This window comes from Grampus griseus (assembly GCF_964374135.1).
Source record: "Grampus griseus genome assembly, chromosome: 1".
NCBI lineage: Eukaryota > Metazoa > Chordata > Mammalia > Artiodactyla > Delphinidae > Grampus > Grampus griseus.
The window spans coordinates 103437072-103450337 of NC_139017.1; the positions used below are offsets into that span (position 1 = coordinate 103437072).

At 42.3% G+C, this 13266-nt stretch overlaps 1 long non-coding RNA gene across 1 annotated transcript; it reads right to left on the minus strand.

Moving 5' to 3' along the window:
• Nucleotides 1-10647: 10647 nt before the first annotated feature.
• LOC309827958 lies at nucleotides 10648-12231 on the minus strand. The gene is made up of 3 exons (XR_014297271.1): nucleotides 12196-12231; nucleotides 11457-11539; nucleotides 10648-10845 (listed from the first exon to the last, which is right to left on the minus strand). It is a non-coding gene; the product is annotated as an uncharacterized lncRNA (long non-coding RNA).
• Between the last annotated feature and the right edge of the window lie 1035 nt (nucleotides 12232-13266).

Consider the following 13266-nt stretch of genomic DNA (forward strand, 5'->3'; position numbering starts at 1 on the left):
AAACAAATTGTAGTATATGCCTATATTGGAGTACTATTTAGCAATAACAAGGAACAAGTTACTGATAAATGCAAAAACATGACTGAACATCAAAAGCATTATGCTATGTGAAAGAAATCAAACACAACTGACAACATATGTATGATTCCAATTACTTGAAAGGGAAAACCTGATTGAAAGCTGTTGCCAGGGGCTAGAGAGTGGTAACCAGGTATTAACTGCAGAGGGGCACAAAGAAACTTTGGGGAATGTTGAAACTCTTCTTTACCATGATTGTGGTAATGACATGACTATATACATATATTCTTGTGAAAAGTTATCAAATCGCCCAGCTAAAATTGGTGAATTTTATTGTATTTAAATTATACATCAATAAATCTGACAGAAGAAGAATGTGGGGTGGGTGGGGAGGAAGCAAAGGGGGAGGAGGATGGCAATAACACCACCACCCACCGTCACCACCATCACCAAGTAGGAATGTTACTATACCTGAATTCAAGACTTTCTGTAGTAATCAAGACGGTGTAATTTTTGTGAACAGATAGACCTAGAGATGCATGGACCAGGGTGCCTGGCTACCAGGAGGAGCTTTTTACCACCACGCCTACAGAAGGTGATGGTGCGTGTCATGGACCACTAAGCACTCTGTGTTCATTTCTTTTCTCTTTCTTAAATGGGAAATGAGGGACCTAATCATCATACCACTAACAGAATAAAGGTCAACAAATCTTAACTAGAAGGATACACAGATTATCCAGTTTACCATGCAGGAATCCTGCACATCTAGAGCTGTTACGGTGTAAGTGTACGATGCGGAGAGTCTTCCTGAGAATGGGAACTTAATTCACAGGGATGCAGAGCTAAGAAATTAAAGGGGGGGACAGAGCCTCTTGTGTGATATTGGGCTCGTGGATCTAGCGATACCTGAAGCCAACATCTCCTTGGACTGCTTAATTATTTGAACTAATAAATTCCCATTTCTGTGTAAGCAAGTTTGAGTTGGATTTCTGTTCCTTGTAACAGAAAGAGTCCTGAGTAAGGTACATGTGTACTCTGGGGTGATAACTAGAGAAGCACTGGCTTATGCACATACTAACTGGCCGCCCTAGGGCAGGCCTTTTAAAAGCTCTTTGCCCAGGTTTCCGATCTCTGAGTAGAAGTAGTTGGAACGGGACAAGAATTTTTCAGAAGACTTGCACAAATCTAAGGAACCACAGCGCCCTCAATGGGAAATGAGGAAAAGGCACAGCAAGGGACCCCAGCTTCTGCCTCAACTAAACCAGAAGTAACCCCTCCCTTAAAAAAGAAATGTTTTAGATATTGGAATTACACAGAGTTTGATTTGAAAAAAAATTCCTTTGTTTAAAAAAGAGCAATGATCTCCTCTAGTTCCAAAAATTCCAGTATTGTCTGTTGATTTCTGACAGGCAGTGCAGCATAGGGCCTTGCATTACAGCACGTCAGACTCCGTAGAGTCTGAATCCAGCTCCGTCCCTTACTAATTGTGTCAACTCGGGCAAGCTTCTCTGTTGCTTGGTTTCTTCATCAGTAAAACAGGGACAATAATAATACCTACTCCAAAGTGCTGTTGTAAGGGTTAATTGACGATATGTGAAAAACCCTTCTGAAAATGTCTGGCACATGGCACGTGCCCAATACCTGTTAGCAGTGACGATGATGATGACAGGCCTGGGAGACCACAGTGAATCTGGTTTGGCTTCATCAATTCACCCAAGGAATAAGCTGGAAAAAGAACGGAGACCTAAGTAAGGTCACCTGCTTATTCCCTGTAATTGTGTCAACAGATTGGGGGTAGTGAAAGCTTTGGTCTTTGTTCTGTTTTTCTGAATGTAATCATCCTTTCAACTAATGACTATTCAAATGATAATTTTGTGTGTGTGGCTTAAATAAAATGTTTCCTGACTATATTCATAGTATACATGCATTGAGGAACATTAGGAAAATTAATGAAAAACAAAAATATTAAAGCATTTGTAAACCTACCACCAAAAGACAAATGCTATTAACATTTGATTATTGCCTACGGTTTTTGATTTGGAGTATTTTCTCCCAGGTTTTCTTTTAAAGCATTTAAAAATGTATATAAATACATACCCAAAACTTTACATATATGTATGTGTGTGTGTTTGTGTGTGTGTCATTCTATGTCCTTTTCTCAAATAAGGTTATATTGTGAATAATTTTCCATGAATTAAATATCCTTTGAAAACATTTTTCTGACTTCTTAATAATTCATCACATGAATTATATACCATAATTTTATTTGGTAAGTTCCCTATAATTGGATCTTTCAGTAGTTTTACTTTGGATTTAATATAAATAATGCTGTGATAAATATAGCTGATTAGGATACTATTCCCAGAGGCGGAATTTCTGAGTCAAAGCATGTGATCACATATAAGGCTCCTGATACATATCGTCAAATAGTCTTCCAGAAAGTTTGCACCAACTTACCTATTGACCAGCCCTGAGGGTCTATAAACAGCAGTCGTTAGAAGTTGTAACTGCTGATTTTCATTATAGGAACTACAGTTAGGGAATCGAGCTCTGGAGTATATTACCCTTGTTTGAGAAAGTGGACTAAATTTAAAGTTTATGAAACTAGGCTTTTTACGGCCTAAATCAGATCACATATTTCTTTCTAGACCCCTTAAAGTTTACAAACTTATAGGAACCATAAGTCCAGCACACCACACAGTGACTCAGTCTTTTTAAGCCACAATGTTTACTAACTACAAAATAAAGAAAAAATTATTATTATTTTAACTGCAACTTCATAGCCAAGATTTTCACGCCATGCTTCATGAAGGACAAACATCCCATCACTTCAATATCATGGTCAAAGGGATTCCATGTATCACACGATGCTGACTTCACTCTGGTCCTTGAACAATTAATGATCTCTGGGTTACAGCAGCAACCTGTGGTTCATTAGACATGAACATTTGAATTTAAGTGTGAAAGATAATATGAAAATATTCCTTAAACATCTTTCCTTCAAGCCCTGGGAACTTAAAGTAGGAAAGTATTCCAAGGGGGCAATACTGTGATTGGAATACTGAGTTGTGAAAAGCAAAATGGCATCATCTAGAATTTAAAATAATTTTCTTAAGGCCTCAATTTCAGTTCCCTAGAGCCATGGCTGTGTGCTGACTGACATTCTGCTTCTCTATGAGACCTGAATGTGCAGCTGATGTGATCATTTCTTGGCCTCCTTTTTCTCAGTGTGTCTTTACTAGTGTTAACAGTATTTGTAACCCAAAGGAAACCAACAGAGAAGTGAATCTGATCATGTCCCATCCCTCACCCTGCTTAAGGATCTCGTCCAAACCTCAGCGTGACAAGCAGACCCCTGACAATCTGGATCCTACTATTCCAACCCCACAGCCTGCCATCCCCCCCCCCATGCTTCTTCCTAGTCATACTGGCCTTCCCACATCCTCTGGACCCACCTTGACCGTCCATGCCTCTATACCTGGAGCAGCTGTGTCCCCTAGAAGAATCCTCTCCCCTGTGTGGCCTGGTAAATTCTAGTCATAAGTAAGATTTCCCCACACAGCTCCAATTCATAAATACAGAGACCAAGATTTACACATTGTTAGAAATTCCTTCAAGTTTCCTCAAGTAATGGGAGTTGTTAGTCACGTATCTATCACTATTACATGACGGTTATAGACAGGTAAAGAAGCTCATGGAAACCAGGAGCAGCTCCTTTTCAAGACCCAAGACAGGCCTAGGATCCCCTCTTCAGATACGAGAGTCGAAGGTCTTCATTCTCATGCTCTGTTGCTATGGTGATTCCTACTCTCACGAGCTTACCATTAAAAGTGTTAGTTCATTTTTCCTCCCTGAGCAGGAAGGGAAGTTTCCTGGGCAGAGCTTCCCAGACAAGACCATCTCACAGGTGTGTATCCATCCCCTGGACAGCTTCTTTGGTGGCCACCCCAGCCTGGTCCAGTCCGGTGGCCACCTTTGTTTCAACCCCAGCCTTAGAGTCAGCTTCCTGCAGCAGGGAACTGTAGGAGGGCCGTTGTCCTTATCAAAGGATACAGAGCAAGCTTGGCATCTTTCCAGATAGCTCTGATGCACAAAACTCCTAGGTTTGGTCCTAAAACTCTTATTTTTGTGAATAGAAGATTGAGGACCATAGTTCTAATTTACTTCATATATTATAAAGGAGAGGGTTTATAGTGTGATCTCCAAGCACTGTCCTAGAGCAAAATCAGAGAGAGAATTTGGGAAATTTGTTTTACTTATTCCTAGAACTATAAGGGACACATGTGCAAAAGAAAAAATGGTATCATTTTTCCATTCACAATTATCTTAGAGGTTTCTACCTGTTGGGTCTTTGTAAATTAATCCTTCTTAAGCCTGTCCTTAAAGGCTTTGTTACACTGTGCTTGGAATGACTACTGAAGATCTTACATTCAGAATATTAATGCATGGATATATAATTATTTGTCCCTCTCTTACTCTGTGAGGCTTCCGGATTCCCTCACCCCTCATACCCGGGAAACAGAGCAATGATTCTGAACTCTGACCTCTCCCTTCTCTCTAGGTTCCTTCAGACCAAAGGAGTCAATCTTAAGCTGCATCTGAGGCTTTTCTACTGACTGCGAGCCCTCTGAGGTTTGACTCCTCCTGCCCAGGGTCTAACCACCGAATTTTGCCAACCCTTGGACTAAAGGGGAGAAATTCCTTAAGGAAGGAATACCTGACTCCAAGTAACAGCCTGGGGGGAGAGCAGAAGCCTGGCCCCAGATACCCCTTTGAATCTGTCCCTTTGAAAATTCATTTCTTTGCTTTCTCTTTTTTTTTTTTTTTGCAGTAAGTAAAACATATTTATTCCCTTTTAATTATAAAGGTAAAAAACTGTATCATAACAAAACAAAATCAAATGCAACAGAGGCATAAAAAGTAAAATTCTGTACCCAGTAATTTATTTTTTTTTATATATAACAACTTTATTGAGATAACCTTCACATACCATACATTTCACCCAAAGTGTATAATTTTTCTTTCATTTCTTTGTTTTCTACTTCATATTGCCAAGTCATGCCCATGTGTGTGTTTGGGGAGATGGGGAGGGGTGGGAGGAGGTTAGGGGGTGCCAGGACTGGAGTATAAATGCATTGAGGGCAGAGCTCTGTCTACCCGTATGCCTCTGCGTCCCACAGCAAGTGCTCAACAAATATTTTTGGACTGTACCAAGTTTCAAGCACACAGATTTAAGAGCAACAACTTGTTGTGTGATTACCAGTGCCAGGCACTGCGATCCACGCAATGTAAAAATTATCTCTAATTCTTATAAGAACTCTCTTTGGTAGGTGAATCATCATTCCCATTGTATAGACAAGGAAACTGAGGCCCAAAGTAGTGAAGGGACTTGGATAAAGTCATTGAACTAGTTTAAGTGACTGAACCATATAGTTTTTGCAGTGTGCTGAGCTGCAGAGCCAGCACATAAGTCAAACTCCAGGAAAAGGAGGGGAAGGGCAGCTGGCATCTCCTTCCAAGGGCTTAGCAAAACACATTTCCCAGCCAAGTGTCTGCTCAGGCAGAGAGGCAATTGTGTCATCATCAGAGAGGAAGGAATCATTGACCTTCTTTTCAGACTCTCAGCTCTCTGAGAACATTTAGGTGCATTAGGAAGCGAGGGGTAGGGCCCAGACTAGGACCAGCTCTCCTGACTGCCTATCTGGTGTTTACCCACCCTGCAGAGACCAGCAAAAGATTAAAAAAACTCATTGTATCCATCAGAAGAGGCAAGCTGCTATGATCACACCATAAGTATCAGTAGCTTGAAGCAATAAGAATGTCTTTCTCATTTGTGTCACAATCCAGTGTAGGTAGGAGGTGGGTCTTCCTTATTCCCTCTGGGCTGGCCCTCTTTCAGGCTCTTCACGTCCTTGGTGTCCTCTCCATTCAGCCAGCAAATGAAAAGGAACAAAGCTTGCACCTAGGAGGGTTTAGCAGGCCAGACTCGGAAGTGGCCCCACCTCACTTCCATTGTACAGAATTCAATCAGGTGGCCACAACTAACTGTGCGGGGGGGCTGGGAAATGTAGTCTGACTGTGTGCTCAGAAAAAGAGCACCCATCGACACTCGTGGGTTCTAGAAGTCTCCTCTGAGAACACCAAGTATCACGGGGCTAGTTCTCATTTTTGTTCTGAATTTATCAAGGGCGTTTGAACTCTAGACCCCTATAACATACAATATTTATACTATAACATACTAAATATATTTTACTTTGAGGTCACTGCAATTATCATGCTCGCAGACGGGGGTGGAAAGGAAGGGAACAGTGCCAGTTTCAAGTAGCTAAAAAATTTTCTGTAGCTCTTCAGGGCTTCTTATCCTACTTTTGTTGTTGTTTGGGTTTTAATTTGTTTTGCTTTGTTTTTTTGTTCTGCTAACATTTATTGTGTACTTACTGCACACCAAACGCTGTCCATGTGTTATCTTTGTTAGTCCTCATAGCAACCCTGGGAGGTGGGTACTAATATCCTCTGCATTTTACACATGTGAACATGGAAACTTAACCTGGTTAAGAGACTGACTGACCAAGGTCATAAAGCCAGTAGGTGTGAGAGTTGAGATTCTAACCTGGGTCTCCGCCACTCCAGATCCTATGCCATCCACTCCATTGAGCTCTGGCTGGCAAGCTTCTGGCCATAGATGGAACCCACTCCAAGCCTGGTATGGTTCTCTGAAGTCTGTGCACCTCTGCCGGGCAAATCCCATTTGTTGACACACAGAGGTCACCATATATCATCCCTCTATTGATGAAAGCTGCTGGGGCGTACAGGCTCTTACAAATGTTCTAACCAGGGGAAGGGATGTCAGTGTTGTAGCAAGTCTTCCTTGAGTACAAAACAAGTGCTTTCATGTTCCTACATTTTGGTCCACATTTGAAAGACTAATCTTGCCCCAAATGAATTAATTTATGTTCAGCCCAATATCTCCTAAAAAATTTTTAGTTCACTGGTATATTTCAAAAGGAATACTGTAGCAGCTCTCTTAAACCACCATGGTTACAGGCTAGTCAGATCTTTCCTTACATGCTTTTAAATACTTAGAATGCCCTGGGAATGAAGCACTGGATCAATTAGGGCAAACTGACTAAAGGTTAATTTAACAGAGCCCTGAGCAGATGCTCTGCCTGTCCTTGAGGCTCGATGGTCTAGCAAGCTGAGCTACTTTGACTGTGTAAACACCATTAAAACTATAACTGGACCTGGGTGGTGTATCCGTCCCACCATTAGAGAGTAGATTAAAGAACCCTATTAGAGGTAAACCATTGGGTGGGAGAGTGGGGAGGAGTAGTGGGAGAGGGGGGTTGTTGAGCTATTGAACTCGAACTGAACTATAAACAATGGTTTATTATAAGCACTGCTCCTGGAACTCTCAGCATGTGACCCCATGGGGAGTTTCACCGTAAGAGGAATTTAATCGCACACCTGTCTTTCTAGGGCATCATGCCACTCCACTTGCCTCTAGTTCAAGTAACTGAAAGATGTGAAGAACAGATTTTGAGACGATGGTGCTTTAAAGGTGGATTATGCAAGGAACACTCAAGCATCACAAGCCTGAGACCACTCAGAGGTGGTCCCATGGCTCAGGAATCAGGCGTGGAGCTGCTTCCAGTCCCATGCATGCTTCTCTTGCAGTGACAGCCATCATGGCAACCAACAGCCATATGGTAATTTCTCAGGGACGCATCATCTCGTTTTTGACTCATTCTCATGGAGATAGGGAGAGCCCCATGAGCACCTGAGTGCCCCCCTCCTTGTCTGGCTCAGTGGTTCTGTATCCTGGCTGCGTATCAGAATCACCTGGGGACCTCCTCAGAATACTGATGCCTGGGGTCCTCCCTAGAGAGATGGTATTTTTCACAAGATCCCCGGGAGGACCTAATGTACAGCACTGGTTGCGAACCATGGGAGTGGCCCCAACCCTCCTCCAGCAAGGTGGAGTGGTTTGGCCCTGGACATCTTGGATATAAAAAATAGAAAGTGGATGGGTCTAAGAGCTGCTAACTGTGGCCAACAGCAGCCGTTAGGCTGTGCCTAAAACTCTTCCCCACAGGGAAGATGGTGGGGCTGGATAATCCTTGGTGGTCAGCTCCCAACTCAAGTTCTTTGCCTTTCCTTCTTCCTGCCACATTGCTTTATTTCTTCCCACATGACAATTTAATGAACATTCATTGAATGTTTTCTGTATGCCAGGTGCTGGGCTGGGCACTATAGACAGAAAGAAAGGAGGAGAAAGACATGGAGCTTATCCTCATAGAACTTACCAATCTTCACAGGGGAAGCAAATGCATTAGTACAGAAATCAATTTCCTACTTATTAGCAGCTCTTATTAAAGGTTCCATGGGATGAGATAAAAACATAGAACTGCATAACATTTTCAGATATTGTTAGCGCTTTGCCCCGTTATAGAAGTAATTAGGAATAGTCAGTGTGCCTTCCCCAGACCCATTTTCTCTCATGCGCACATGTGTACACGTACACACACATACACACACACACATACACACGACTTTTTCAGAAACAGGAAAGAGCTGAGCATAGATACCAGTCACAGGCCTGCTATCTTTTTAATATGGAATCTGTTTGTGGGAAAACCTGGGTGAGCGAAAGTTTAATCGAGGTCTGGGAGTCATTCTAGCTGCTCCCAAATCAACAGGAACCTCCATCAGGCCTTCTCACATGTTGTTTTCAGAACCACATGTTTACTCAGTCAACAAAGATTTGAGTCCTAGTATGTACCGGACACCATGCCAGACACTGAAAACGTAATAGTGAGGCCGTAAAACCCATCCCAACGCTACCTGTGCTTAAAATCTAGAAAGGAAGATAGATGCCAATGTAAATTACTATTGTGGTAAGTGAAGATGTACATGAGGTATGCGGGAATGTTTAAAGGGGAATAGACTTAGGAAGTCAAAGAAGGATCCCTAAGGTTGGTCATGAACCCGGGCATCATATCTACAATGATAAAGAGGTGGGGGAGGGGCTACACTCCAGCCAGAAGGAAAAGTATGAGTGCATTAGTGAGCACAGGCTGGATTGTAGTGCTCAAAGTGCGGTCCTCAGAACACTGTGTGTACCAGAGATCCTTCCAGAGGTTCTCTGAGGTCAACATTATTTTTATAATTATTACTAAGATTTCATTGCCCCTTTTCAGCTGGAATGACATTTGCACTGATGATACAAAAGCATTGGTGGGTAGCACTGCTGAGGCCTTAACACGAACGAAGGCAGTGGCACCAGGCTGTACTCGTAGCCACTGTATTCTTTTTCCATGCACTTGCAGGGGGGAAAAAGTCAGTTTTACTTAGAAACGCCTTTAATTAAGCAGTAAGAGTTATTTCTTTTATTAAATCACTACCCTTGAGTACACAGCTCTTCAATATTCTCTGTGACAAATGGGAAGTATGCACAAAGCACTTCTACTGCCTACAGAAATGCGATGGTTGTCTGCAGGGAAAGCAGTTGTTTGAGTTGTAAATGGAACTAGCTGCTTTTATCATGGAACACAGTTTTTACTTGAAAAAGAACTACTGCCAAACTATGGTTATTCCATCTTGGGTTCTTGGTAGATATATATACTTTTAAGAATGCATAAAGCGAATCTGTCACTTCAAGGAAAATAACTGACAGTGTTTGTTGCCAAAGATAAAAATTTAAGCTTTCAAACAAAAATTAGAATTATAGAAAACTTGTAGCCATTATTATGAGCTTGACAGCTTCCTAATACTTACAGACTCCAGTGAGATGGATGCTGATACTAATTAATGTGATTTTTAAATATATTATATAATGAAATATGTCAACATTTGGAAGATCTGTATAACTCAGTGAATCAATCTTTTCCAAGTAACCAATGCCTGAGGTCACAAAATCACGCATGGGTAAATAAAGGATCCATTCAAAGTGCAAGAGAGCCTAGTGGACTTTAATGTAACAGAGCATGAAAAGTTCATTGGTATGATTTCAGATTCCATATTGTAGCTAGCTTTTAAAAATCTACCACTTGTCAAGTTTTGATGTGGTATCCAAAAAGAATATTCATAATCAGCAGAAAAGACTATTTAACTACATTATCTGTGTGTAGCCAGATTTTCTTCACACACCTCAACACAAAAACAGAACAGATTGCAATTAATTAAAGGCAGGAGCAATATGAGAATCAAGCCGTCTTCAATTAATCCAGAGATCTGCAAAAATGTAAGACACTATAATTCTCACTAGTTTGTTTTGGAAGCTAGCTCTTTTTCATAAAATGTGATATTTATATTAAGTAATGGTTTTATTATTTTTACTTTAAAAGGAATTCATAGGTACACATTTAAAAGTTTTTCTCAGTTTTAAAAGTCCCAGTTTTAATCTCTGATATGGAAATATTGCTGGATGTTATCCACATAAGTAAAAGCTCTTTAGGATTACCAGTAATTTTTTAAGAGTCTAAAGAGGTCCTGAGACTCAAAGGTTTGAGAACTGCTAGACTAAATTATTTTGTGGTAACAAAATTGTCTTGAATCTCAGTGGCTAAACAGAACAAATGTTTATTTCCCTGACATCCACAGACAATCAGGCAGCTCTCTAAAGACAGCTGTTCTCCATGTGCTGACTCAGCAATCAGGTTACTTCATCCTGTGGTTCTGCTGTCTCAACATATGGCCTCCACGATTGCAGCTGTAGAAGAGAAGGCTGGAAGATGGCACATCAGCTCCTAAATCTTCTGCTACGTGTCACTTCAACTCACAGCTCACTCAGCAGAACTGGTCACATGGTCCCGCCCAACTGCAAGTGGGCTGGGAAATGTGAGAAAGTTTGTGAATATCTGGTGAGCAGCAAATAACTCTTTACACGGCAGTACAAAGAGCTTGTGCTTTAGAACTTGTGGTGAGAAACTGAAGCTGTGTTGGAAGAACTGACGGAGCACATAAAGTGAGGTGAAGCCTAATGCAAAAAAAGGCAGGGGAGACTTGTAGGGGCCAGACCGTGCAGGCTGGCCTCATAAGCCATGGTAAAGACTGTGGTCCTTTTCAGAACAACGGGAAGACAGTGGATGTTTTGTTTCATTTATTCATTTACTTATTTGGCCGTGCCCCACGGCTTGCGGGAGTTCCCTGACCAGGGATTGAACCCGCGACCTCGGCAGTGAAAGTGCGGAGTCCTAACCGTTGGACCGCCAGGGAATTTCCTATGGTGGATGTTTTAAACTACAGGTGATGACAATCAGTTTTATCTGTTGATGAGCCACTGCAGCTGTGGAAGGAAATGAAAGTAGGGGGACAAGAGTGGAAGCAGCAAGGTGCTGTGCTGATGAATCGATCTTTGGGGAAAAACAAAAGCCTTGATTTGTGGCACTTGACAATTTCTGTAGTGTAAATTCTCCCATCAAGGCCAATTTCAAGCTTACCAGTTCGATGTCGCTGAACACAGCGTAAGGACCGAGCCATGCACAATCAACTCTTATGAGCCAGCAGGGCAGGTTTCAGTGCACTGAGACAAGAAAGGTAGTTAGGAGGCTAGTCCAGACAAAAGATGCTGGTAGTCTGAACTTTCCTCTCCTTTGATCACAGCTGGAGCTAGCCCCACGTTCTATGCACGTCAGTGACTGAAACACCCTGCCTCCACCACCAAATGTCAGCAAGGCTTTCCAACTATTGCTATGACACATGAGGGTGAGGGATGTGGCTATCTTCCCCCAGCCCCCCACAGCCTTGCCTCAGGTACAAAAATGTGGACCTAGGTCCTTTCACTATCTTCCCAGAGCCATGTTTGCAAACACCCTCAGATATTCTGGCATATCATTGCTCCCCAGCTGTTCCAAGGGGGGCGGGCAGCCCAGGAAGCTGCCAGAAGGGCCCTGCTTGGGTTTTCAGCCTCCCTTGATTTACATGAAACGATCCACAAGAGTCAAAATAGTCACAGTCTACAACTATAGGTTACAAGAAAAGCCTTCGCAAGCTTGTGAACAGGGTGAAACCTTGGCTTTTGCTGGCTAACTCAGAAGGGAACCAACCACATGCCTGTCTTACAAGAATGCAGATGGAGGGAGAGTGAGGCTCCCACCGTGGAAGTTACCAGTTACCGAGGCTGGCAGCGTCAGCCAGACATGCCCCTCCTCTACCCAAGCTTGGGTTTAGCGAGCTCACCCAGACTCTTTCCTTCTCCCTTCTCCTCTGCTCAAGTTTCCAGCGCAGAATAACAGCTTGCGTGCACCGGAAGTGACGCCCGGCTGCTGCTATTTAAATAACTCCGCCTCTAAACACAGCAGGTGTCGCTCACAGTGTAGCTCTCAAATTTTAACTGCTTTTGGTTTTTTTTTTTTTCCTCTAGAGGGCCATATGGATTTTTTTATTTAAAGAGCCTGACTCTCAAATAATAAGCCTCTCCTCCTTCCCTTTCTCCCCCCCTCCCTCCCTCCCTTCCTTCCTTCCTCTCACTCTCTCTTTTCTCTTTTCTCTTCACATAAAGCCACAGGCTGAAGTCTTCCTCAGCAGCTTCACCCATCCCCCCGATGGTTCTGGAAGTTACTGACCCATGAGCAGGGTGGAACGCCACTGTGCTGGCTCCGAAGTTCTCTTCTCCTGGTTCTACCTGCTGGACAAACCTCCCAAGAGGAGTTAGGGACTCCAACCAAGTTCAGGCTTAATTTCTGCACCCCCATTAATGGTCTTGCATAAAACCCAAGTCACCAGACACTGGAGTATTCAAAGAAAGGCAACAAAGGTAGATGTGGTAGGCAGATAGGGGACAGCATATCACAAAAAATCTGGGTACCACCAAATGCTACCATTCTCTCTTGAGACAAATTAGAAGTTTGAGACTGAATAGCATGGACTTAAAATTTTCTATTTTAGAAATTTCAGCTTTTATTCCTAAATTCGCTGAAACCACTAACCAAGTAGAAGACCTACAAGCAAAAGAGGGTACACTTCCTTATTTTGCTGCAGTCGCTTAATCCAAATATTCCTGTAGATGCAGGCACTAATCCTGCGTGACTAGATTAAGAGATCGACTTCTTATGCAGCTAAGTAAGAAAGTTTTTTAGAAAAATGATCTCTTATCACCATCTTTTGGTGAAATAAAGGACATTTTGACATCAAATATTTCAATGAATTTAGCACGATGAAAACTCACTCTATTGTCTTTTTTCGCCTAGAAAAGGACAGGTGGGAATTACAGCCCACTTAACAGCATTTGAGAACCCAAATCTCAGTGCA